Below are 24,031 nucleotides of genomic sequence, written 5' to 3'. Positions count from 1 at the left end.
TGAGCAGAGCAACCCTCTTCCCTCTTCCTAGCACAGCTTCACCCCCCAAGTCTCGAAAGACAGATAATTCTGTTGGGTTTTTACCACCTCCTCTCTCTCTTTCCACACTGAGTTTTAATCCTTAGCTCCCTTCAAGACCTTATGTTGTTACACTGTTACTACAGGCCCTTTGGTGAAATACTGCTCCTCTCTTACTCCCCAGCCTTTTACAGTTACACATTTCTTTGCTTGAGAAAAACACCTCAAGGTCATCCTCAGCTTCATTGGAGAAGCAGAGAAGAGAGTGGTTTGTTGGAGTTTATTTAATCCCACCTCTTTTAAAATACAAGCAGCTGATATCTGCTTGCATATTTTCCATCCCAGTGTTTGTGATACAGGAAAGTTTTGTTACAAGAATTAGGTGTAGAAGCACTGAGAAATAAAAATGGTTTACACAAGGTCAGGTGGAGAATTAGAACCTCCTCTCCCATAGCCTGGCTGGGACCATACCCTCTTGCCTCTCCTTTTCCTCTAATCCACCTGTGTCCCTGGGTTATGAGTTGCTACCTGAATAACTCGACTTTCAATACAGTATAGGACACACCAGTTTCCTCACGGGTCCCTAAGGGTGTGCCAGTCAAGTGGCACGGATGGCAAAGGCCACGTCAGACTTGCAAGTCTCTTTTTTATCTGTTTGCTTGTATCTTTGCTTACTGCCTTTGGCAGAACTAGTGCAATCATTCAGTCTGTTGGAATTGCCCAGTTAAGTCTCAGATCAGATAAAAGTCTATTGAGATGTCATTATCAACAAGAAAGCATCGCCAACTTGGCCTTCATGAGGAATGTGGATTCTGACTTGAAACACATACGTGGCAAGGCTGTGATTTCAGCTTGGGTTTCTCCCAAAATAAGAATGGGAAGTGTCTCATCTTTTTTAACAGTCTTTAGCATCCCTCCTTCCAGTGAAACTTGGCATGTTTTCTTCTTGCAGAGGGGACCCTGAAAATGGTTTTGCTAGAGCATGGTCCAGTCAAGATGCAAACATGCTGTGGAGAAACTAAGCCTGAAATGTTAAGCTCTCCAGCAAGTTTCCTATATATATGTGCCAGGTTTTTTCAGGGTCATGGAGAACAGGGCTGCCCAGCTTCCCAGGGCATGAAGCTCTCATGTTTATCCTGTTCCAATAGATCACAGGAGACAGGATCTCATTGTAATGTCCTTAGTTGCATCTCCATTCCCCGTTCCCCCTCTTCCAGACTCTCCCTGCAGCTGGGAACTGACCGTTACTGTAGGAATTCACACCAGTGTCCCAAAATTCAAAAGCACCACTTGCTATTTTTACCTGTTTATTGGGGTTTTTTATGGAAACACAATGCTAAAGACAGACAAACAAGTCAATAAACAAAGCATTTAAATGAATCTGCAGTCATCATAACTGATATCAGAGGAAAGGAATGCAAACAGGCCAGTCTGTGGCTTGATGCCTTTAGCATTCCTGTCCCTCTGTTTTGTTTTTAATTTTGAGCACAGGAAGGGGCCAGTATATGACCATATGCTTACAAAGTGCTGATTACCCATGTCTTCCAAACAATGTTGTCATAGTAATGATATGTCATGTATGTGTCACATTTTATCATGCTGTGAATGTACCTCTGTGACTCCAAACTTTACTGCGTTTCCTTCTCCTATTCTTCGTTGACAGTAATAACAATTGTTTTCAGTCAACTTCTGCATCCATTCTGAATAAATTGGAAATGTGATTTCACTTAGTTCAGTGCTGGTGGGAAATTCATACCCTGGAAAATTCACAAGGGTATTGAAGGGAAGATGTTAAGCATGTGCTTAAGCATCATTGATGTTGATCAAGTTAAGTGTACTCTTAAGTCTTAGGAGCTATTGCTTCTTTCCAAGCACTGGTCTTAATGGAGGGTTCTGAAAGAAGGGGAATTGATCTCCACTTGCAAGGCCCTAAAGATGGAATTGCACCTTGAGGGAAGGTGTAATTGTCAGAAGTTGATGCTGATATTGTTGTGAACATTATCTTGGCCATACCTTTCCATTTACCAAAGATAAAATCCTTTCAGCATTTTCAAAACTTGGGTGGGTTTTTTTTTCCTCCCTTTGTGATTTGTTTTCCCTTATTTTTCTTGTCATGTAATCACCTTTGCAGTTTTAACAAGGTTTTGAAGTTAACACTACTTTGAGGGAGTGATATCTAGGCCAAAGAGGTTCACACCTCTTTGGTGTGAGTGAGTTCTTGTGATTTTCAGGGAGGGAGGTCTTGTGATGAGAATGTGGAAGAGCAGGGAATCAAGGCTTCTAGGTCTGGGTTCAATCTCTGTGGCTTTCCCTCCTGCGAGCCTTTGGCAAATGAGACATGAATGCAGACTCCATATAACCATCTTTAAAATAGATCTCCCCTGAGGCGAGTATGGATTAATTAACATTTCAGAGGCGCTTTGAGTTCCTTTGATAGGTGTTGCAGAAATGCAAAAGGGTTTTTTTCCTTGCTAGACATAGGCTATGTAAAGGATGGATGTCAGTGATGTTCGTTTAGCTCCTAAGAGCTCTTTTTCAAATGGAAGACTATTTAACTTCTTATGTATGTACCAATATGGTGTTTTACTGCCAATTCAAGCCAAATATAATATACGGTGTCTGGACCAAGACTGGGTTTGGTACCTTCACATCATGAAAGCTCATGCTGATAATTTGCCAGTAGCCTCAGGGCTCTGATAGTAATTTGCCAGATGCTATACTGAACCTAATTTGCATCTGTATTTACATAAATGCTTTAATTAAAATTATATGCACCAACCTGAGATAGATGAGCAGCACTGCCTGCTATTTGTTTACATTCCCTGACAATAAAGCCCTGCTTTGGCTGCTTCTTGCTGATTATATGACTTGATAAGGCTATTTGAGGTGCGGACTAGAAACTTGACAGATTTCTAGTTAGGCTCTGCTGCAAACTGAGGAGCAACCTTAAGCTTCCAATTCTGCCTTTATTTTAACAGAAAAGGAGAGATGAGCATGTTGATTTTAGGGGTCAAATTTGGTCCACAGATGCTCTAGATTTAGGGTAGGTTTGTGCAGGGAGGATTTATAGCTTGCAGATGATGTCTGCTTTTAAATACCTTCCATAAAGAATAAAATTTCTGAGCCCTGTTCATCTTTGAACAGAGCATTACAGAACTCCTTGTAGGGCAGAGTACCCTAAAGAAAAGGGATTTCAGAGCCCAAGTGGGTTATTTCACTGGGCCTTGTGAGAGCTCATGTCTGAGTTTGGATGAAGGCAGTGGAGACTCTGGCTTTGGCTTTTGCTTAGACCACACATTAATCTGGAAAACGCAAGCATATAAATAAAAATTAAATCCAAGCTGTGCAGTTTGCCTTTGGGCAGTTGAGGATGTTCTGGTTGAAGTTTCTGTGCTGCTTCCCAATTATTGGGAAGTTGTCATAAAGTTGTCATAAAGTGTCGCAAAGAAAAGAGATTGACTTGGCAAAGTTAGGACTGATTTCAGGCTGAAGAGAGCCATAACTACCCTGCCTGGATTTGGAGGGTTGATGAGCTTTATTTAAAGGTGTTTACTTAACTTGCTTTACACAAGACACTTCAGAGCCACTGTTTCCTTTGCTGGGAGGTTGTATATATACATTGGGGGTTGGACTAGGTGACCTTTAATGGTTTCTTCCAACCCAAACTGTTCTGTGATTCTATATAAATCTGAGCATTAGCAGTAGCTCTCTGCTGATCTGTGACTGTATTTGCCCATAGACATTTCTGAATCCAGTTTGAGAGAGTCCATTCAGGTTCAGCATATTACATTACATGAAACTGTTTGCCTGGTAGCTCTGTTGAAGAGAATAAACTGCCTCACTTACTACGACCTGTTGTGGGACATGTGGCCAAAACCTGTTGATTGAAGTCCACATGCAAGAGCACAGGCACAAAAGCATCTATGTTTGTTGCAAAGTGGCCTAAGTATTTAAATTAGGAGATGTTAATAAGCAGGCTGAAATGCACATTCGAGGGCATGGGGTGAGCAACAGTACAGGGTGGCCTGGTGGCAATGGGAGCCAAAGCCCACCCCAATCCCACGGGCATTGCAACGCCGCAGCCCTCAGAAGTACAGAAATGGCAGCCACTGGTGACTGCAGGGGTGATACACTGCCGGGGGCACCATCCCCCCAGCTGCTGAGGCCTGTCCGGGGGTCCTGGCCAGGCCGTGCTTTGCACTGCTGGGACGTCTCAGTCAAGAAATGGGCGCAAGAAAGCCAGATCTGCAGTCTTGTGAAGCCACAGCCTTAATTTCATAGAATCGTGGAATCACAAAATGATAGAATGATTTGGGTTAGAAGGGACCTTAAAGCTCATCTAGTTCCACCCCCCTGCCATGGGCAGGGACACCTTCCACTAGCCCAGGTTGCTCACAGCCCCGTCCAACCTGGCCTTGAACACTGCCAGGGAGGGGGCAGCCACAGCTTCTCTGGGAAACCTGTGCCTCACCACATCACAGTAAAGAATTTCTTCCTTATCTCTAATCTGAATCTACCCTCTTTCAGTTTAAAACCATTACCACTCATCCTGTCACTATAGTCCCTGATAAAAAGTCCCTTTCCAGCTTTCCTGTAGCCCCCTTTAAGTACTGGAAGGTCACCATAAGGTCTCCCCAGAGCCTTCTCTTCTCCAGGCTGAACAACCCCAACTCTCTGTCTGTCCTTGTAAGGGAGGTGCTCCAGCCCCCTCATCATCTGGGCCCTTCTCTGGACCCACTCAAGCAAGTCCATGTCCTTCATATGTTTGGGGTCACAGAGCTGAACATAGTACTCCAGGCAGGGTCTCACAAGAGTGAAGCAGAGGGGGAGAATCACCTCCCGCAACCTGCTGGCCACGCTTCTCTTGATACAGCCCAGGATATGGTTGGCTTTCTTGACTGTGAGCACACATTGCTGGCTCATAGTCAGTTTTCCATTCACTAATACCCCCAAGTCCTTCTCCACTGGGCTGCTCTCAGTCCACTCATCACCCAGCCTGTATTTGTGCTTGGGATTGCTTCAATCCATGTGCAAGACTTTGCACTTGGCCTTGTTAAACTTCATGACATTTGCACAGGCCCACTTCTCAAGCCTGTCAAGGTCCCTGTGGATGGCATTCTTTCCCTCTTGCCTGTTGACCACACCACACACCTTGGTGTCATTGACAAACTTGCTGAGAATGCACTCAATTCCACAGTCCGTGTCACCGACAAAGATGTTGAACAGCTCCAGTCCCAACACCAACCCCTGAGGAACACCATTCATCACTGCTCTCCATTCAGAGTTGTTGACCACAACTCTTTGAGTGAGACCATCCAGCCAATTTCTTACCCACTCAGTGGTCCATTGGTCAAATTCATGTCTCAAATTTAGAGACAAGGATGTCATGTGGGACAGTGTCAGATGCTTTGCACAAGTCCAGGTAGATGATGTCAGTTGCTCTACCTTAATCCACCAGTACTGTAACCCCATCATAAAAGGCCACCGAATTACTTAGGCACTGTTTGCCCTTAGTGAAGCCATCCTGGCTGTCACAAATCACCTCCTTATTTTCCGTGTGGAGGATCTGCTCCATGATCTTGTTGGGCACAGAGGTGAGACTGACTGCCTGTAGTTCCCTGGATCTTCTTTTTTTCCCTTTTGAAAAATGGGGGTTATGTTTCCCCTTTTCCAGTCAGATGGAACTTCACCAGACTGCCACAGCTTCTCAGATAAGATGGATAATAGCTCAGCCACTTCATCCGCCAGTTCCCTGATGCATTTCATCAGGTTCCATGCGCTTGTGCACCTTCATGTTCCTTAGATGGTCTCAAACTTGACCCTCTCCTACAGTGGGCAGTTCTTCATTCTCCCAGTCCCCACCTTTGCCTTCTGCATCTTGGGCAGTGTGGCTGGAGCACCTGCAATGAAGACTGAGGCAAAAAAGCCACTGAGTACCTCAGCCTTTTCCATGTCCTGGGTAACCAGGTCGTCTCCTGTTTCCTTACAGAGAAGGAACACATTTTTCCTAGTCTTCCTTTTATTACCAATGTACCTGTAGGAGCTTTTCTTGTTGCCCTTGACATCCCTGGACAGATTTAACTCTGTTGGGGCTTTAGCTTTCCTAACCTGATCCCTAGCTGCTCAGACAGTTTTAATGTATTCCTCCCAGGCTGCCTGTCCTTGCTTCCACCCTCTGTAGGCTTCCTTTGTGTGTTTGAGTATGTCCAGGATCTTCTTGTTCATCAGTGCAGTCTCCTGAAGTCCAGGGTAGCGAGCTTGCTGTGCACCCTCCTTGCTGTCCTGAGGATGTTGGACTCCACTATTTAATGGTCACTGCAGCCAAGTCTGCCCTTGAACTTCACACTCTCTCCTTGTTATTGAGAACAAGATGCGGCATAGAACCTCTTCTTGTTGGCTCTTTAAACTGAGATAACAAATAAACCCAAACTATCAGTCTTGCTTTACCTCATCTATAATAAGAGGATAAAAACACTTCCCATATTAAATACATTACAGTGCAGGGTGCTTCAATACTTAATAGGAAGGTGGGGAAGGCAGCTGAAGGAAAGCAGCCCTCCTTTCCCCCTGGTGTGTGGGAGAGGAGGGGAAGGTACTTGCTGATTACTCAGTCTTGGTTTTTAGAGTCACTGACCAGAGCAAGGAGGGTGGGCAGAGCTTGGCTTCTCTCTGCTAACGAAGGTTTTTCAACATGAGAGGAGTAGATGAAGGAGAGGGCCTGGGATGTGGTGTATAGGTTAAAAAACATTTCCCTAGGGAAGGTGTCCTGTTAGGGTGGGGTATGTGTTTGTGTTAAAATTTGCTCTGCAGTTACCTCCTCCAGCAGAGAGGTCCATCGGTGAGTTGTCCCTGCTCAGCCCTCTGTCATCTGCACCACATCTCCCAGCAAGGCCAGTACCACAGCCCAGCCCCTGGGGAAGGAGCAGTATGGTGTCTGGTGGGCAGGAGCCACAGAAAGTTGGGGTTTGCAACCCTACTTCAACACTGAAACAGCCACTAGTTTGAATTTGAACCAACATCCAAGGTGTTGGTACCTCTGCTGGTACCAAGTTTGGTACCTCTGGCTTTCCCAAGGTGACCTCTTGGTGTGTTTTGAGGTGGGCGGGCAAGCCAGGGAGGGGATTCAGCAAGCAGTCCTGTGTTTGGAGAAAGTTTCTTTCAAAAATCATCATGTCTGATTTTAAAATTCACTGCTAATGCTTTAAGTGTAGTGAGTGCCGTATGCCAACCTTTAATCAGCCTGTGCGTATTTTAAGAATTGTGCCAACTGTTACTGCCTTAGAGATACCTGGAGATTTGGTCTAGAGAAGCCTGGCCTAGTTTTTTCAGAGTAGCTAGCAATACATTTTCATTTCCCTATTTAATGTGAGTCTCCCTAGTTTTATTCTTCAAGGCACTTTCTTAGAAAGGTTGCAAAGCTTTGAGCAACCAGTTAATGGATAGGGGAAGAGAGAAGTTGGGGTATAATACAGCAATAATTCTTGCAGTTAGGAGTATATTAAGAACTGTGGATGGAGTTACAGCATGGTGGGGTGCTGGAAGGAGGGTCACCCTTGGGCTCTTGGACCTCCAGCCCTGCCATGGTGAGTGCAACTTGTCTGTGGCTCTTTGGTTATAGACTTCAACGCTGGAGGCAGCATCCAGCAGCCTAGTGCTGGTATGATGTCCCTAATGAAGACAAGGCATAATTGGGCAAAATTGTGGTGAAAAAATGCTAGGGTGTAATCATTTGCATATCAGAAATCGTTACGCTGTTAAGCTGGGGGTTTTGTTTGTGTTACACAACTGGTGTGGTGCAAATGATTACTCATTTTTCCATCCCAGCTCTCCAGACTTGGAAAATGGAATATAAAAAGGCTGAGGCATTCATCCTGACAATCCTCTGGATTTGAGCATACCAAACAGACATCCCAGAGCCAGGAAAGAAATGCTTGGCTTAGTCAGACCCCTCTCAAGCTCTGACTTAGAAGCGTGTGTGCAAGTGGCCCTGCTTGCCATGTGCCCGGGTCCCTGTGAAACAAGGTCTTGCCAAGGCAGGCACCCACCTTCCAGCAGAAGCACATTCCTACTCAGGCTCTTGGGCAATGTGGTATTATTCCCAGGATCACAGCGCCACCAAAATATGCAAAAAGCATCTCTCAGAAGTGAAAGGACTTCATCCTGAAAAGCACTTGAGAGCCAGTTCATTAGTTCTTTGTTTTCACCAAAAGTTAATTAAAATTGCCAACTACTTTGTTATTTTTTTTCTGCTGTCATCTGGAGTTGCAAGCACATTTTCTGAGTCGCTCCTACTACAAACTGTCATCTGTTGGTAGGCATCCTCCTACAAATGTCCTTTCTCCATTTCCCACCTCTGTGTACAGATGAAGTTGATAAGAGACCTTCAGTATGTCTGCAGCAGGTCACCTCCTAAAACAGGATCCAGCCTTTTATCACCCGAGGCCAGTTCTTTCTTTTTTCTGTTTCAGAGTGCCTCAAGACACACATTGGGGTTGATGAAACGACATAAAGCAAAGCTAGAGGCTGTTCCAAATAGTTCATAACTATGGAAGAAAACTTGGCAGGGGGGCAGAGAAAGGGAGGGGTGAATTAACAGTAAAACGTGTGTGTGTGTTTTTAATGTGTTTGTCTCACATTAGCTTTCCTAGTGTTGTCAGCTGTCTAAATTCTGTACACCTAACAGCAAAGACATTAAATGGGATTTAATAAAAACAGAAGCAGTATGGAAAGAGGGCATTTACTGAATTTAGAAATCAATCCAGATGTTCTTTCACTGTTAGTTAGACTTTATTATTTAAAAAAAAAAATCTACCTTTTTGATTTGGAGTCACCCAGCAAAACTAATCCTTGGCTCACATGGATGTTTGACTTAAGTTCTGATGTTCTCTTTTTCTTCTTTTTAAACTAAAGAAACCTTAGCTTTAAAAAAATGATATGGTATTTGCAGAATCAATAGAAAAGCTGACCCAGATAAAAGTGCGCAAAAATTGGTTTCATGCCCTAGAACTTTTCCTGCATGCTTTTTGATGCAATGTATCTGATCCTTCAAAAAGGAGGTAACATACAGTGATCTCAGCAGCTTTGAAGAATTGTTCTGGAAGAATAACAAGGAACACTGGAGAAAGGGGTGTGCACATCTACCTTTCTTTTTCACCCTCATTAAATATATTGTGAGATGGAAGAAATTAATGTCTTGGTGCTGGTTATGTGGAAGGTTAGGATAAATTTTGTATGAAATCTGGTTTTGTCTGATTTTTGAAGGGTGAAAGTGCGTTTCTCCTGAACAGCTCTTCACAGTAGGATGTGAATTGCGCTTTATCTTCCTTGGTTCAAACCTGCTCCTACTGGAGTGAGTGTCAAAGGTGTATCCAAATAGTAGCAGGATTCGCTCTCAGAAGTGTAATTATGCCCCGGATCCTGAATTGGGTAGAAAGCTGTAAAAAGTGTCTGCTGCTACAGATGCATTCCAGTGTAGGTAGAATCCATATCTTAATTTGATTCAAATACAGCACTTCGATCTATGGGAATCAAACATTCGGTGTCTGAACCTGTATTGCTTTAGCTTTCAAAAACATCCCCGTCTGTTTAGGGCTGTGGACCCGGAGGCATAACAAGTTGGCATTCAATGCAGGCATCACCACAGTGAAGGTAAGAAATTGATAGGACAGAGTTGTGGAACCACAAGACTGGCAGGCTGTAAGGAGAAAGTTTCATTCCATCCCTTTGTATTCTCTGCCTTAGAAAAAACTAAAGTTAAAATTTAGCCAGAGGGGAAGGATGGGCCCAAAGTTACTGGTTCGTAATAAGCAGACACAGTGCCCAGGCTGTGCTGGCTATTCCCAGGAGAGGGAGAAAAGGCCACAAAAGCAACTGCTTCATGGGGATTTCCACAAGCCTTTCCAGTTCTTGGGGTCAGATGCTGTTTTTCAGTGGTCGGTGTATGCAGACTTTCCCTTCTCAGCTGCATCTGTGTGAGCTGTCAGTGCTGGAGCGTGGTGGTCCGGCACTGGGGCTGTGTGGCCAAGGAGCGAGCGCCCAGGTAGGCATGTGGCCCGGGACATGTTCACCTCAAACGGGCTGTGCCAGGAGATTGCAGTGAGGAGAGCAGCAGGAGCTCAGCACCGAACAGGACCATATATATAGCAGTGTACACGTAGGGGACTCCAGACAACCTCTCCTGCGGTCTCTTTGTGGCTCTTTGGTTACTTGTAGCTGAAAATAGGTCACCTGGCATGAGTGGAGTGGCTGCTGACCCAGGTGCATCTCACTTAACTTTCCAGATATAGACATGTGGATGCTCTTACTGAAAATAAGAGACTCAGTAACACCTAACAGTGCTGGTCTTCACAAGTGAATGAAACACAAGCACAATTATTTGAAAGGAGCAAAGTGATTTCTTGCTTTATATTTACACCCTGGGCTCATTTTGGTTTTTGTACCAGTTTTGCACAGACGGCTGCTGTGTTTGGCAGGAATTTGCAAACACGTCCATGCTTACAGCCAAAAGTAGGAATGGTCTAAACAGCCGGAAAAGGGAAACCCCTTCCTCTTGTATTTATTTTTATAACAGCAAAATGTAGTCGCTGGCTGGCCTTGATCAGTCTTTTTTTTTTTTCTTTTAAGTTGTTTTTTTTTTTCTTTTCAGCTTGGGAGTTGAGGGAAACAAAAGAGGGAATAAATTAAGAGCAGGAGAAAAGAGTGTCTGCTGTTGGACTGTGTCATGTGGTGAGGAAATCAGGCTCAGACTGGGAGAGACCAGGCCAGACCTAAGAGTGGTACTGGGAGGCTTTAAACTGTGTCACTCTAACAGCAGATCTAAGTAGTGAAAATAGCTAGTGATGTTTCTGGCTGCAGTCTGGGTTAAAGTGTTGTGCACACATGCAGTTGTACCGATGGGCTGCTGCTCACATCTCCTGCCATACCTGCCTGCATGATATCTCTTACAGGCAGTCTCAAATCATGACCCCAAACCTTTCCAAATTGACACATGTGTTTAGACCGTGGGGACTGATGTGAGTTTGCATGTTTTTGTATTGTGTTCACTTCAGTTCTCTCTCTGTGTTGGTCTTTTCCTCTATAGCACTGCTGTTCTGAGCTTTGGTATTTGGCTGGGAGAGGAAGGAGCGTGTGATTCTTGGCTGTGTCCCCTGTGTACAATGTACACCACGTCTCTTCAGCAAACTTGTATGATGATGCCTGGATGGATCTGAACACAGGGACTGCAATGCTACAGGCTTGGGGAAGAGTGGCTGGAAAGCTGCTCAGCAGAAAAGGACCTGGGAGTGTTGGTCAACAGCTGTCTGAATATGAGCTGACAGTGTGCCCAGGTGGCCAAGAAGGCCAATGGCATCCTGGCTTATATAGCAGGACTAGGGAAGTGATTGTCCCTTTGTACTCACCACTGGTGAAGCTGCACCTCAAATACTGTGTCAAGTTTTGAAACCCTCACTACAAGAAAGACATTTTGATGCTGGAGCGTGTCCAGAAAGGGGCAACAAAGCTGGTGAAGGGTCTAGAGAACAAGTTTTATGAGGAGCAGCCGAGAGAACTGGGGTTGTTTAGTCTGGAGAAAAAAAGGCTCGGAGGAGACCTTATCACTTTCTACAACTACCTGAAAGGAGGTTGTAGTGAGGTGGGTGTCTTGTCTCTTCTCCCAAGTAACAAGTGATAGGTCAAGAGGAAATGGCCTCAGGTTGTGCCAGAGGAGGTTTAGATTGGATATTAGGAAAAATTTATTCACTGAAAGGGTTGTCAGGCATTGGAGCTTGCTGTCCAGAGAAGTGGTAGAGTTACCATCCCTGAAGGGGGATCATATAGATGTGGTGCTTAGGGACCTGGTTTAGTGGTGGGCTTGGCAGTGTTAGGTTTATGGTTGGACTTGATGATCTTAAAGGTCTTTTCCAACATAAATGATTCTGTGCTTCTATGACTGGACATCCCGTGGTGTTGAAAATGCAGATGAACAGTCTGCAGCTTGGTTGTTTAAAAATAAAAGTTACTGCTGTATGTGTGTTGGGCAGCAGAAGCATCCTACAACAGTGCTACTGGAGCAACTGCTGTGTTTAAAAAACAGTTATCAATCATGGTTCTGGCAGAGGAGGGTCTGACAACTGTTTTCCAACACTTTTATTACAATGGGCAGGTAGGTAACTAACCAGAGGATGACAGTCTGAAATGCAAGGTGTAAGAGAAATAATGTGAAGTAGTTTAACTCTACTAAAAGCCAAATAATTTGGTTATGAACATGCTGTTGGCCAGAACCCTACAGGACATTGTGCTCTCTCTGGTTGAATTTTCTTATGCGATTAAACATTCTCTTGCTTTAAGGCCTTGCTGCAAATTTAAAATAGTATATGAGACTGAGATTTCTCACCCTTCAAGAAAACACTTTGATTTGTTGAAGGAAACTAGAAACAGTTAAGGAGATAGGAAAGAAAGTAATATACCTTTCACTATGCTGACATCCACAGCTGGGCATTGTGTTGAAAAGTAAATACAATCTGCTTTGAGCAGTGCTTTCCCATTCTCTTTCATTTTGGTTCAGTGCTGTGGTTCCCAGTGGAGCAGACTTAACAGCAGAGTGTAAGGTGTAGAAGGGCCGTACGACCTCTGCAGAGATGTGGGGCATCATCCCCCTGCACTGGGACCATGGGGGTTAATGTTGTTGTTTGTTTGAATATTTTTTAAGAAAGTGCTGAGATGAGAAGTGACAGAGTCACTGTCGGTCTGTCTGTCCAGTGCCAGGGAAGCCAGGCCAGGACCCTTGCCAGCCCCTGCCTCACCTTGCAGCCAAGGTCAACAACGGCTGCTACCATCAGCTAAACCATGTCTTCTTACCAGCTTTAGATAAAATTATAGACAGGCACATCTCAGCCCGGAGCAGTCCCCTGGGAGCGGCAGTTGGGTGAAGGTGGCCCCAGTGGCTGCCTGGGCTGCCTGGCTCGGCTGCCTGCTGCCGCAGACTGTCACTCTCACGCTTCTCCCTGGCAAAGGGATATAAGATCAGTTTCATCCTGACAGGGAGCATGTTTTCTGAAGTATTCTAAAGCTCTGAGGGGGAATAGTTTCTGTGGCAGTGCTGCAGTAACAGTGAAAATCTGCCTAAACCTACGAAACTTTTTCCTTTAATTTTTTTTTTTTTTCAAGACAGCTTATTTGGCTTTTGCTCTTATTTATTCTTTATTTTGCTGTTATTTGCTCTTTGCTTATTTTTATGCTTCTGAATATTTCCAAAAGCAGCAGGTAGCTTTAAGAAAGCATTGCAAAGAGAGGTTTGGTCCATTCCTTTTTTTTATAGAAGTTTACATAAGTTTTCCTGGGGGGAAGCGAAAGCTGGAGAGCTGCTGCACTCTGCGATCTTGGAGTGACTCGCTGGAAGAGCCTCTGCTCACATGTACCTGCAGTGGTGCAGTGTGGATTAAGACCTCATGCAAGTGGTTGTCACACTGCTGAGGTGGAGAAGACAACCCTTGGCAGGAGCCTCCTACTCTGTTTTTTCCAGGTCGGTGCCAGTGGTTTTCCCAGGGAGCGCCAGGGCTGCCGGCAGCAGCAGCTGTGGGGTGGAAATGTCCATCTCTGTTTCAGCTTTGTTCAGAAGGCTGGAGAAAGGCAGCTGAGCGCTGAGTGGGGTAGGGGTAAGACCACTGAGGATGAAGAGGTGTGGGGGATATCCCCTGGCCTCTCTGAGCATCACCATCTGCACTGTGTGTGTGCGCTTACACAGAGACCTCAGAGTACTCCAGGATTTTTTAATAGCTTTTTCACTGCATATTTACATATTTGATGGAAACTCTGGATTTTGTTTTATGCATTTGTCTTAGGGATGGGGACAGGGATGGGTTAATTTTATTAGCTTTATAAAAAGGTCTTGAAGTGAAGGATGCTCATGAGCACATTACTCCCTTGTGCTGAAGTCTTCGAGGTTTGGTGAATGTTTAATGAGGACCAGACCAGCAGCCGGGAGTGGTTGGGGCACTCGGGATCCGTCATGATAACTGGGATTTTCAGCATGTGGAGACAGACGACTTTCAGGAACATTTGTATCTGCTAATCATGCTGTAATAACAGTCTGCAATCTACAGGCTGCAAACCCCCCATTTCCGACACAGCTGTGCATATTTAATTCGATAGAAAGCATTTCTAGTCTAGTGTTAGTAGTAATTCAGATTGCTAAGCTGGTAATTTTGATCATGGTAGTTTTTAGGGAAATCTAGGTGTAAGATAGACTGAAAAGTTAATAAATGTCTAGTATGATAGAAATGCCAGGGTCTGAGGAGTGGCACATGCCAGGTGGCTCTCAGTGCCCCAGCCTGCACCCCAGCCCCGTCATATTCCTGCCTCACTGAGCCAGCAGCAGAAGAAAGCAGCATCCTGGGGCTCATTAGTTTGATGAAGAAAGTTTGCCCTGACCTATTGCCTGTGCCACCAGTTTTTGGGTGTTGGGGCAGGCAGGCCATGGAGATGGGTCTTCAGCAGTGCCGGGGGAGAAGCACCAAAGCCTCGTGGGGCTGCGGAGGGTTGGCACGATCTGCTCCGTGGCAGTGCTTTTGTCTGGCCACAGGGTTTAAACCACCAAGTTGACATCTTTCAGGAAAAGAGGTTGTAAGGAGTTTGGGGTTTATTTTTCTTCATCTTGAGTGCAGCTGGGAAAGCAAGTGCTTGCAGGGCTCCCAACTCCATTTCTCTCTGTAAAATGTTCTTTTGCAAAATGGATCATTTCTGTAGGTTGAGAGAGTCTCAAAGGAACTTTTCTGTCAAGCATCTAAAAAGTACTGTTATTTCTCTTCCCTGCCCTACCAGCAGCTCAAGGTTTTAAATTTTAGCTCACTAAAGATATCTCGACAATCTGTTTTTTGTGAGAAATGTCATGGCAAACAAAGCAAACTAATCCCATTTTCAGGTCATTAGGTTGCAGAAACCGTGCAGTGTGCTGGTGTTTATCAAGTTACATACTTTTAAAAAGTATTTTAAAAATCTTTTTGTTTATTTTGTTTTGTTTTGGCATGAAACGTTACTTTTTTTTGGAAAGCATCTAGAATAATGAAGCGGCTGATGGCTGAGTCTCCCGCTCGGTGTGCGGAGAATGAGGATGGCTGGGGGAGCTGGAGTTACCCTCTGCGTGCTGTGGGCTATGTACACACACAGGCAATTCCTGTGAACCAGGCAGTGTGTGGTAACTCATAAACCACCATCACCTGTTTCGTACGTGTACTCACTGGGACACTGCGCTGGAGCCAGGCAATACAGATCTCCCTGGCTCTTGTCTGTGACTGTGCAGGTGTTTATGTGGCATGGCTCATGTAGGTGAGGACAATACTGCATGAATGCCCTCCTGTGGAGTGGGAGATGGGGTCTGAATTCACCTGATCCCAGAGCTGTGATGCATTTCAGGGAAGTGATGCTTTCATGCCAAGGAGTTTCTTCCCCTGCCTTCAGCTGGCCTGCAATAAACAGTAACCTGGTGCAAAAAATTTGATATTTCTGTATGAAATGTGGTTGCAACTCCTTCATTTCTCTATTGCCTAACTTCAGGCTTTCAAAAGCAGTAGCAGATCTCCCACAACCATGAAATTGTTTAAAAGATCTGAAATATGCATGTATATATATGTATATACATACATTACCAACTTGTTTCTGAGCTCTTATGTTAAACCCAAATCACATTCTCATAGCCACAAGCAGTAGAAACTTTTTGCATACTTTCTGAAGAGGATTGTGTGGTACGAATACAACAGCAAGGGACTGGATTTAATAACCCTGGAGATTTATTCCTGTTTTATGTTTCTGAAAGCAGGGATCCTCACAGAAACTTCACCAGCTGGGTCTTTAGGAAAAGCACCAAAAATTGTGAGGCTCATTATACAGTCCTAAGAAGTGACAGCACCATACATATGTATTTATTTTAATTAACTTTCTAAGCAGAGGTTAGAGATCAGGGGAAAGACAGGACTGTGTTGCACTATAGGCAATTTTGTTGTTCTTTAAAGTGCTTTATTCATAAGGGTGGTTTTGGTCCTGTTGGCAAGATGTAGGGTCACTTTTGCATGTTGGACACAGCACTGAAAAGGCAGGATTTCAGATAGTGGTTTCAGTATAAGATAACTGGACTAAGGCCATTAAATACAAAACCAGTTTGGCCCCAGACTTGCAGCCTACAGTGGGAGAATGGAGGATTTGACCCAAAAGAGGGAGGAAGGGCAGCAGAAGGTGGCCTACTGAGTCCAAAAAGGGGTGGAGGTGTAAATAACACAAAATCTGCAGCTATCCCGTATGTTTATTTCTCTTTTACAATTCAGTGAAACTAGCATTTTTTTGCCTTACTCTGAGACAGAGCAAAGCGGGAAGCAGCTTCCCTTTTATCTATGAATAAACATGCAGCTTTTTCTATTCTAAGCTCTTAAAAAATGGTTTGGTTGTATAACAGCTCCTGGCCTCCCAGCTCATCCAGTAGCCATGATACTCTTTCAGGAAATCAAGTTATATCTTCCTTTGAAAAGAGCAAAAAAAATACCTTCCTAAGCTTCTGGGAAGGAGCAAAAGACCCCGAGTGATTTCTTTCAGGTTTGCCAGCTGACCTTCCTGTGGCCAGATAACAAGAGCCTGAAGTTTCGAACTCAAATACTTCAGCTTGAGCTGAAAATGCAGGTTGTGCTGTTGGTGCTGCTGAAGCAATTGATAAGCTTCTTCCTCTTTTCTTGAGGGACTAGCAGGGTGTTTTGCTGCATGTATTTCTTTTACTCATAGCAGTCCCATGACCATTTATTTTCTCAATACCTCTTCTTTGCAGACCTGCAGGCACAGTGTCTCTCAGGTGTGTATACAGCCACTGCTAAAGGGAAAGTTTTTTATATCAGTTCTGCTGTTGCAGCTGCTGAAGCTAAACCTTCCTCTCCCATTCCTTTAGGGGAAAAAAAAAGGCAAAAATTAGGAAAGACAACTTTAGCTTTGAGACACAGTAGGTGAGTCACTTTAAGGAGGAGAAAGGCAATTTTTATGGCATTTTGTCAAAGTTCCCAATACCAAACAGAGCTTGTTCTGGTATGTGCCTGCTGTAGCAGATGTTTTGTAGGTATTTCCAGTCCGAACCACAGCAGCAGTATCTTAGAACATCAGTGTGTGAGTGCTCTCCACTGTCTGCTTGGCCTAAAAATGTTTGGGGTTTTTTTTCCCCAAGAGGTTCTCAAGGTTCATCATGTTACTGTAACAGGGCTGGAGGACCAAATCTTTCAAATTCTGTTTCTGTCGGTGGTGGTCAGTAGTAAAGGGAATTGCTGCAATTCCTGTCAGTTGGCATTCCCGGGTGCTGGCAAAAAAACTAAACTGCTAGTCAGAGTGGAAGGGTGGCTGCTATTGTGGCCTCTTCTTTTTTTTTTTTTTTTTCCATGACTTACATAGCTTTCCCCTCTTTTGTAGGTATCAGAAGTTCTGCTCACCTTGAGAGAGGTATAAGTACTGAGGTTCCCAGGATGTAAGAAATACAGTCCTGTGAGTAGCTGCTTTTTTTTTTTTTTTCTTTATTTTCCTTTAAATGAGAAACCCAAGCTTGGTCAAACAGAAGGAAGACTTTTATATTATTTTATTTTTAAAAGACGCTTTTAAGAAATATTTACAACAAGCAAATCCAGTCTTTTGGAATCAGTTATGTGCCTTTGGCACCTCTTTGCCCACCCACAAAATAAAGTCAGCATTGTATTGCCACATAGGCTGAATAATTATGTCACTGCAGATATGAACCACATGAGTGCATTTAACTGAGAATATGGTCGGCAGAATGGACCATTAGCACCATCTGAAGCTTGTTTGTTTCCAAGCTTTACCAGCTATTGAAAGACAAAATGTTGCTGGAGAGTTGAGGGGAAGACTTCCATGGAAAAAAACCGTGTCTTTTGAAAGGGGAGAAGAGCACAGATTGACCATGAGGTTGTTTATGTGTGTGTACACAGCACACTATCCCTGTCATCAAAACATAAACCTATCCCAATATTCAGCTTTTCCTTCATGATAAAATAACTTTGTTGGAACTTCTACACCACAGGAGAACCTGCATGTTTAACTCCCTCCCTTGCTCCAAAGCAGCTCAGCCAGAAGTTCTTTTACATATATATACATATAAAAAGATATATATTTAAGGAGCAGCTGCACTAGGGCCTTTTCCTGTGCATTGCTAAAGGGTCTGGGCTGTGATTTCCCAGCAGCTGTGGTTGGTTTGCAGCTCTCTAGGTGGACCAGTCAGGGCTGCACTAGACTGACCTCTGCAAGCCCTGCTTAGAGTTCTTGCTGTGTGCCTGCTGTATCATGGATTCCTGGGGCAGCTCCTCTGGCCTGGGGTAAGGCTGGATAGCAGGGCTAAAATTTGGATTGGGGGTTTGGATGCCATTCTTCTGGGCTTCACTGCTTTTCTGTAAGTAAATTTTCTTACTAGAGGGGTTGAATAAGGGTTTTTTTTGAGGTTGTTAAAATCAGCCCAACTCCTGTCCCATTTTTACCCTGTTCTATGGTGATGGAAATCTGTGGTTACTTGGAAATCAGCAGAGTTTTGTTTCCATTTTTATTTCAGTGGCTTACAGCCTGTTTTCTGCTACAGCAACACAAATCTATTTGGGCTAGAGCAGATTAAAATCCCAAATCGAAATCAGCCTGAAAAAAGAAAGGGCTATGTTTTGTTAACAGGAGAGACTGAGTCCATTGGTGCTCTGTAAAGACATGGTAAAAATTCCTTGATAAATATCTAACAAGCATTCAAAAACTGGTAAGCAGAAATCTGTATAGGGAATCCAACTTTCAGCCTTTTGTGAAGGATGCTGGCAATGAGTGCCGTTACTGGGAGAAAAGGGATGTGAAATTATGATGATGTTTTGTATTGATCCTCCCTCAGTAAGGTCTATAGTTCATATTCTCCGTTTGGATTACAGATGTTTTCTCCTAACTCCTTGGTGTTTAAACTGTCACACGAGACCTGCTAATTGAGCTGTGGGGTTTATTTTTTGTCAGTCACTTACAAAGCATTGCACAGGATGGGTTCTGGCCTCTATTTTTACAGCTGTGTTGGCTCTGGAGTGATGATGGGAAGAGTAGATACTGATTTAAGTGGAGAAAATTCAGCAGAAAGATGCCACATGTACATACTGTGTCTCTCAAAGTATATGCACATGCTAGAAATGCTCTTTGCTCATCTCAAAAGCAAAGTTTGCTTGTTTTTCTGTTAAGTAGGCAGTGTTGAAATTTGAGATCCTCATGAATCTGTGTCCTAATGCACCCCAGTGGTGGTTGTTTCCAGAAAAGGAATAAACAAGGAAACCTGCTCCTGCTCTCCAAAGGTTGACCACTAGTCCCATGCAAATGTTGTCTGTGGTGTTAAGTCAAAGCAAAGCAGTGATGCTGAGGTCAACGTGCAGTCCACATGTGTCCCTGGTATATCACGGCTGTGTTAAGAGAGTGAGAGAGAAAACAAGAGCAGGCTGCTTGGAAGCTGCCCAGATAGTTCGTGCAGGGTCTCAGGTGGCTCTGAAATTATTGCAGCGAGATGTAGTCGTTGCTCAGCAGTGAAAGGAGACTGTAAATTCCCATTTACCTGTCTCCTAGCACTCTGGCTGCATGACGGAAGCCTGAGTGAGGAACTGGGGAGCGTGAGATGACTGCAGCGTGGCGATGCCGACCAGGAAACTGCGTCCTGCTCAGAAGCTCAGGGAAAGGCCAGAGCTGGAAGAGCTCAATTCCTGTATGTCCACTCTCTGTATCCCCTTCCAGTATTGTCCTGCAAAATGTTTCAGGATCAGGTGTTTAGCAAGAGATTTGATGAAGAGAGAGGAAAGGAGGCTTTGCCATTTCCCTTTTTCTGTTTTCCTCCCAGCACCCAGAGGTGAAATTGGCCTGTGACTGCTCCCAGAGGTGCTGTCCCTTGCGAGAGGTGGCAGTGTGGGATGCAGCAGTGGTTTGGGGTCGCAGAGAAGCACTTTTTGTGTGTTGGAAAAACTTGAGGTAAAGTAACTTGGAAAAATTAACCACTTTATGTCAAGGATTCTAGATGTGTAACTATAAGGAGATACTTGTTGCTGTGGACTGTTTTCTACCAGATAAGATTTAAATGGACTTGGGGGCTTCAGGGTTTGGGGTTTTTTGTTTCCTGGAGCTTGAGCAGTAAATTTGCAAACATTTTCTGTCAAAGCAAAGAAATACTTTGATAGTAGCGTGTCCTCTGAGCACTGGCACTACATATGGTGATGGCTTTGCGAAACACAGCAGTGGTACTGCCTCCTTACTCTTACTTGGGGTGAGAGATTGGACTCCAGCTGGGACAGCCCTCAAAGGCTAGAACCATCACTTGTCACCAGAAAAGCCACCTCTCTGAACAGGGCACTCCTCATGAAATCAGTGCACGCTTCCCCTGTGCTCGGTCAGGCGTCTGTCCAGAAATATTGGACAGATGGCATTTTATTTTTAAAAAAGGGGGGAAATACTGCTATAACTGCAGAATAGAGAAGGGGAGAAGTTGGTTGGAGAATAGGAAAAACTTATTCAGGAAGGATGAGGCGTAGCCAAAAGCCTCCATTTCTCTGTCTCAGACCTAGAAGCCAGGTTTGGGCTTTGGATCGTGCCGGTGGTTCCCATCTGGGAAGGGATGAAGAGATTTCTTCTGTGTGACTGCAAGCTCACAGCTCATCCTGCAGCTGAGGGGAGGGAAGAGGGCAGGTTTTCCCAAGTGCTCAGCACTGCCTGGGCTTTGGTAAGGACAGGGTTGCTGCTGCCTGGCTCTCCAGCAGCCCTGTCATGGTGGTCCTTCAGGACCTTACTCCGTAGACAGGAGTTGATAGTGCTTGAAGAGGCGAAAGCAGATTTTGTGCCATTCTTCTTATTTTTGGTAGTGTCTCTTCTTCTTTTTTTTTTTTTTTCCATTAAGCATGATGTCACAAATGATATCAGTCCAATAACTGCTTGTGGTTGTCATAGTCACAGCCTGTGACACCCAAACAAAGCAGCAGGAAACCGAAGCTGGCATACAAATGCTGTAATATTCATCGCATTCCTTTTGGTTAATAATTACGTGGTTAAGTATTTATTTTCCATTGGAAAAAAAGAGGAATGGGGGTTAAAAGCACAAAATAGAGTTGATGAGGGCGAGGAAGGTTGTCCCCAGCTCCGTTTGAGCAGTGCAGCTGCACTTCTCCCTCCCAGTCCTTTTCCCCCAAGCCACTGTTGCTCTGGACCTCAAACGCTCGACTCTCTTCTGCAGCCATTCCCCTTGTTGCAGATCACGTGGTGATGGCATGGCATGGCATGGATGAGGGCAATGGAAGAAGTCCCACCGCCTCTAACACAAGCTGTGTCCCCAGGGAAGAGCCTCCCAAGGCTGGCAGTGAGTGCTAGCAGCAGCCAGCAGTCAGCTGGATTTCACTGCTGGAGGGCTACGGTTGCCGTTCCGTCCTCATGGTGCATGGATACAGAGTGCGGAAGGTTTTTTTCAGCTTAGTTGGGGATGAGATTTATGGGGGGTTTGTTGGGGTTTTTTTTGGTTTGAGGTTTGTTGGGGTTTTTTATTCTATATAATAAGCTATTCTGGGTGAGCGGCAGAGCTGGTTTACCCTTGCAAGGTTTAATCTGCACTCGTTTGGAGTTTTGCATGGTTGGCCTGATGGTAGGAAGGCACCTGCTGCAAGAAATAATTCCAACAATTTAAAAAAATAAATTTACAGAAATAGATCTGGTGAGAGCACTGCTTTTGTGAGACGAGCACTGGAGGTAGATGGTCAGGGCTCACTGGAAAGGAGCCGCCTAAACCCCTCGCTGCCACAACAGGCATGTGGGGAGCTGTCACACTCGCAGCCCTTGCCAAAACCTCCCCTTGCCCAGCACTGCCGTCCCTCTTCACATCCCCACGGGGACGTGCTGACCCCCAGTGCTCCGGCATGACTTCCCCAAAATATTTGGGCACGCGTTTCCTGGGCTGAGCCTGGATAACTACCCAGCCCTGCCTGAGCCAGGGTAGGTGGCGAGTGCGCAGAGGGCAGAGTCCAGCAGCGAGTGCTGCCCAGCTCGGGGGCTGCGGGTTCTGGCATTCAGTGCTGTGGCTCCTGCGGGCGCTTGCAGTGGGGTGCTCATTATATAATAGCTGGTGGTTGATTAATATGCTGTGAGTCAGAAATGCCGGGGTATTTTAGCTTTCTCTAGTTGCTATGGCAACATTGTTTTAACAAATAGCTTTTTAATATTTAATTAAAACTCAGCTTTTGGCAAGCTGGAGTAAGAACTATTACAATTACTACTACAAAGGGTTAACAGTGAAGTGTATTTCAGAGCCACGTTTTTTTCAGTTGGGTTTTTTCCTCCCCCCTCCCCAACGGTCAGCTTCCAAAAAAAAAATTTAAAAAGGAAGAGAAAAATCACTAGTTCATTAGTTGTGAGAAACGTATGCTTGTTCCCAAGACACAAAGCAAATGTAATGCAAATCTGCAGTTACTCTTAGCAATTGAAGGTTGTCACTTCTTTAATGTATAATGCCAAGCCAGCACTGTAAGGATGGACTGATATGATAGCATTTATTAATTGCTGCTTTGTCGCTGGCATTTCTCCTTCTACCTTTGCCTGCTGGATGAGATCATTCCCATTTTGTTTGCTTCATGTTCCCTCTGTGTCAGGTTGGATGCTTTTCCCTCACCAGCTTGTAGAGGAGGCTGGTACTGTGTCCGGATCAGGCTCTGGACTGGTTCCTAGTCTTTTTTTAGGTGAGCTCCTCTGCTCCCTGATACCAAATGATTCTGCAGCAGAGACAAATGAACAGAGAACTTGGTCTCCAGAGAAAAATAAATATTTAACAGCTCTCTCTGTAAATACCCTTTATTTATAGAACAGTTGCAGGTTCTATCGTGCTTGGTAAATGGGGATGCTTTTTATGCAAGAATTCTGCCTTGAGGGAGTCAGTGGATACTTAATGTCATCCGTGATATAATAATGAAATAAATGTGTTGGTCTCATGGGATTCCCTCCCAGCCCCTATTTTCTGTGATTAACTTTGTTATTGCACACTGTCTCTATCCACATAGCATTCCTTAATGCTGTACTGAAACCTTATTTGGAAGGTAACACCTTTATTTCCTGAGGGGAGGGGAAGATGTTGAGTGTTTTGACTTATACAGAGGAGTCTGAGACTGTATGTACCTCCATGTATTTCCATGGTGTCTGACCAGGTCCCCAAGATTGATGTACTTGGCCTCTCACTCTCCCAGAGGCTGGGATGGTGCTGTTATCCCATTTATAAATACAGGAAGGTAGACTTAAAGAGATGGACTAGCTGTGTTTCACCCCAGCTGTCTACAAGTTAAGCAGTTATTCTGTAGTAGCAGTCTGACTACTTCTGGCTTCAGTTGAGACTACAGCATTTGCAGCGATGTTTCACCCTGCTTTAGGACAAATGTTTGAGGTAAGTTGCAGACATAACCCTCAGAGTTGTCTGTCACTCATGAGATGTAAAATATACAGGGAAAATGAGGCAAGAGTAGTGCCGTCCTGCACCAGAGATCTTCTATACCCATTTCTGTAGGTGGTCTGTAATGGTGTCCCAGGCTGGAGGCTGTCCTCACTCATTATACTGTTTTGGTCACACAGTGTCGGGTCCCCATTCCAAAACAGTGCAGCTAATCTCTACCACACATTGCTTGTGGGTGTGCATCCAGGATTACAGAAGGAGATGCAAACCCAGCTCACAGGCATGTAAACTAAGGTGCAGAAGATTGCCTAAGCTCTTTGAGTCAAGCCAGGAAGAGAACTAAGGCTTTCCTTCATACTTCTGCTGAAGGTGTGCTGTTGCAAGCAGAATTACAGTGATAATATTATTGCTGCAGTAATATTGCAAACAGTATGGGTGTGTTAGGCAGTTCTTTAAAGCATCCTTCCCAGTTGCATCCCATAATTCTTGGTATGTTAAGTTTTTTGATCTCTGTTTAAACTCCTCTGCTAGCTGATGGCAACATCAAGGAGTCCAAAGGTGATCCCAGGATGTGGTGAGAGCTGTGATAGAAGG

General features: G+C 44.6%; 1 protein-coding gene across 8 annotated transcripts in view; it reads left to right on the top strand.

The window, feature by feature from the left end:
* Positions 1 to 24,031, top strand: part of ZHX2 (zinc fingers and homeoboxes 2) — a 77,897-nt gene that overhangs the window by 17,575 nt on the left and 36,291 nt on the right. For 4 of the 8 annotated variants that reach the window (XM_074898490.1, XM_074898488.1, XM_074898487.1 and 1 more), the window contains one exon: positions 17,431 to 17,502. The exons of the other annotated variants lie outside the window; for them this stretch is intronic. The gene's annotated coding sequence lies outside the window, so the exon portion shown is untranslated. The remainder of the gene's footprint in view (positions 1 to 17,430; positions 17,503 to 24,031) is intronic. 8 annotated transcript variants of the gene reach the window in all.

The sequence above is a fragment of the Athene noctua genome, chromosome 2 (assembly GCF_965140245.1).
Source record: "Athene noctua chromosome 2, bAthNoc1.hap1.1, whole genome shotgun sequence".
Lineage (NCBI taxonomy): Eukaryota > Metazoa > Chordata > Aves > Strigiformes > Strigidae > Athene > Athene noctua.
Note: the sequence above shows the minus strand (reverse complement) of the source record. Positions and strands in the feature narration are given on the sequence as shown.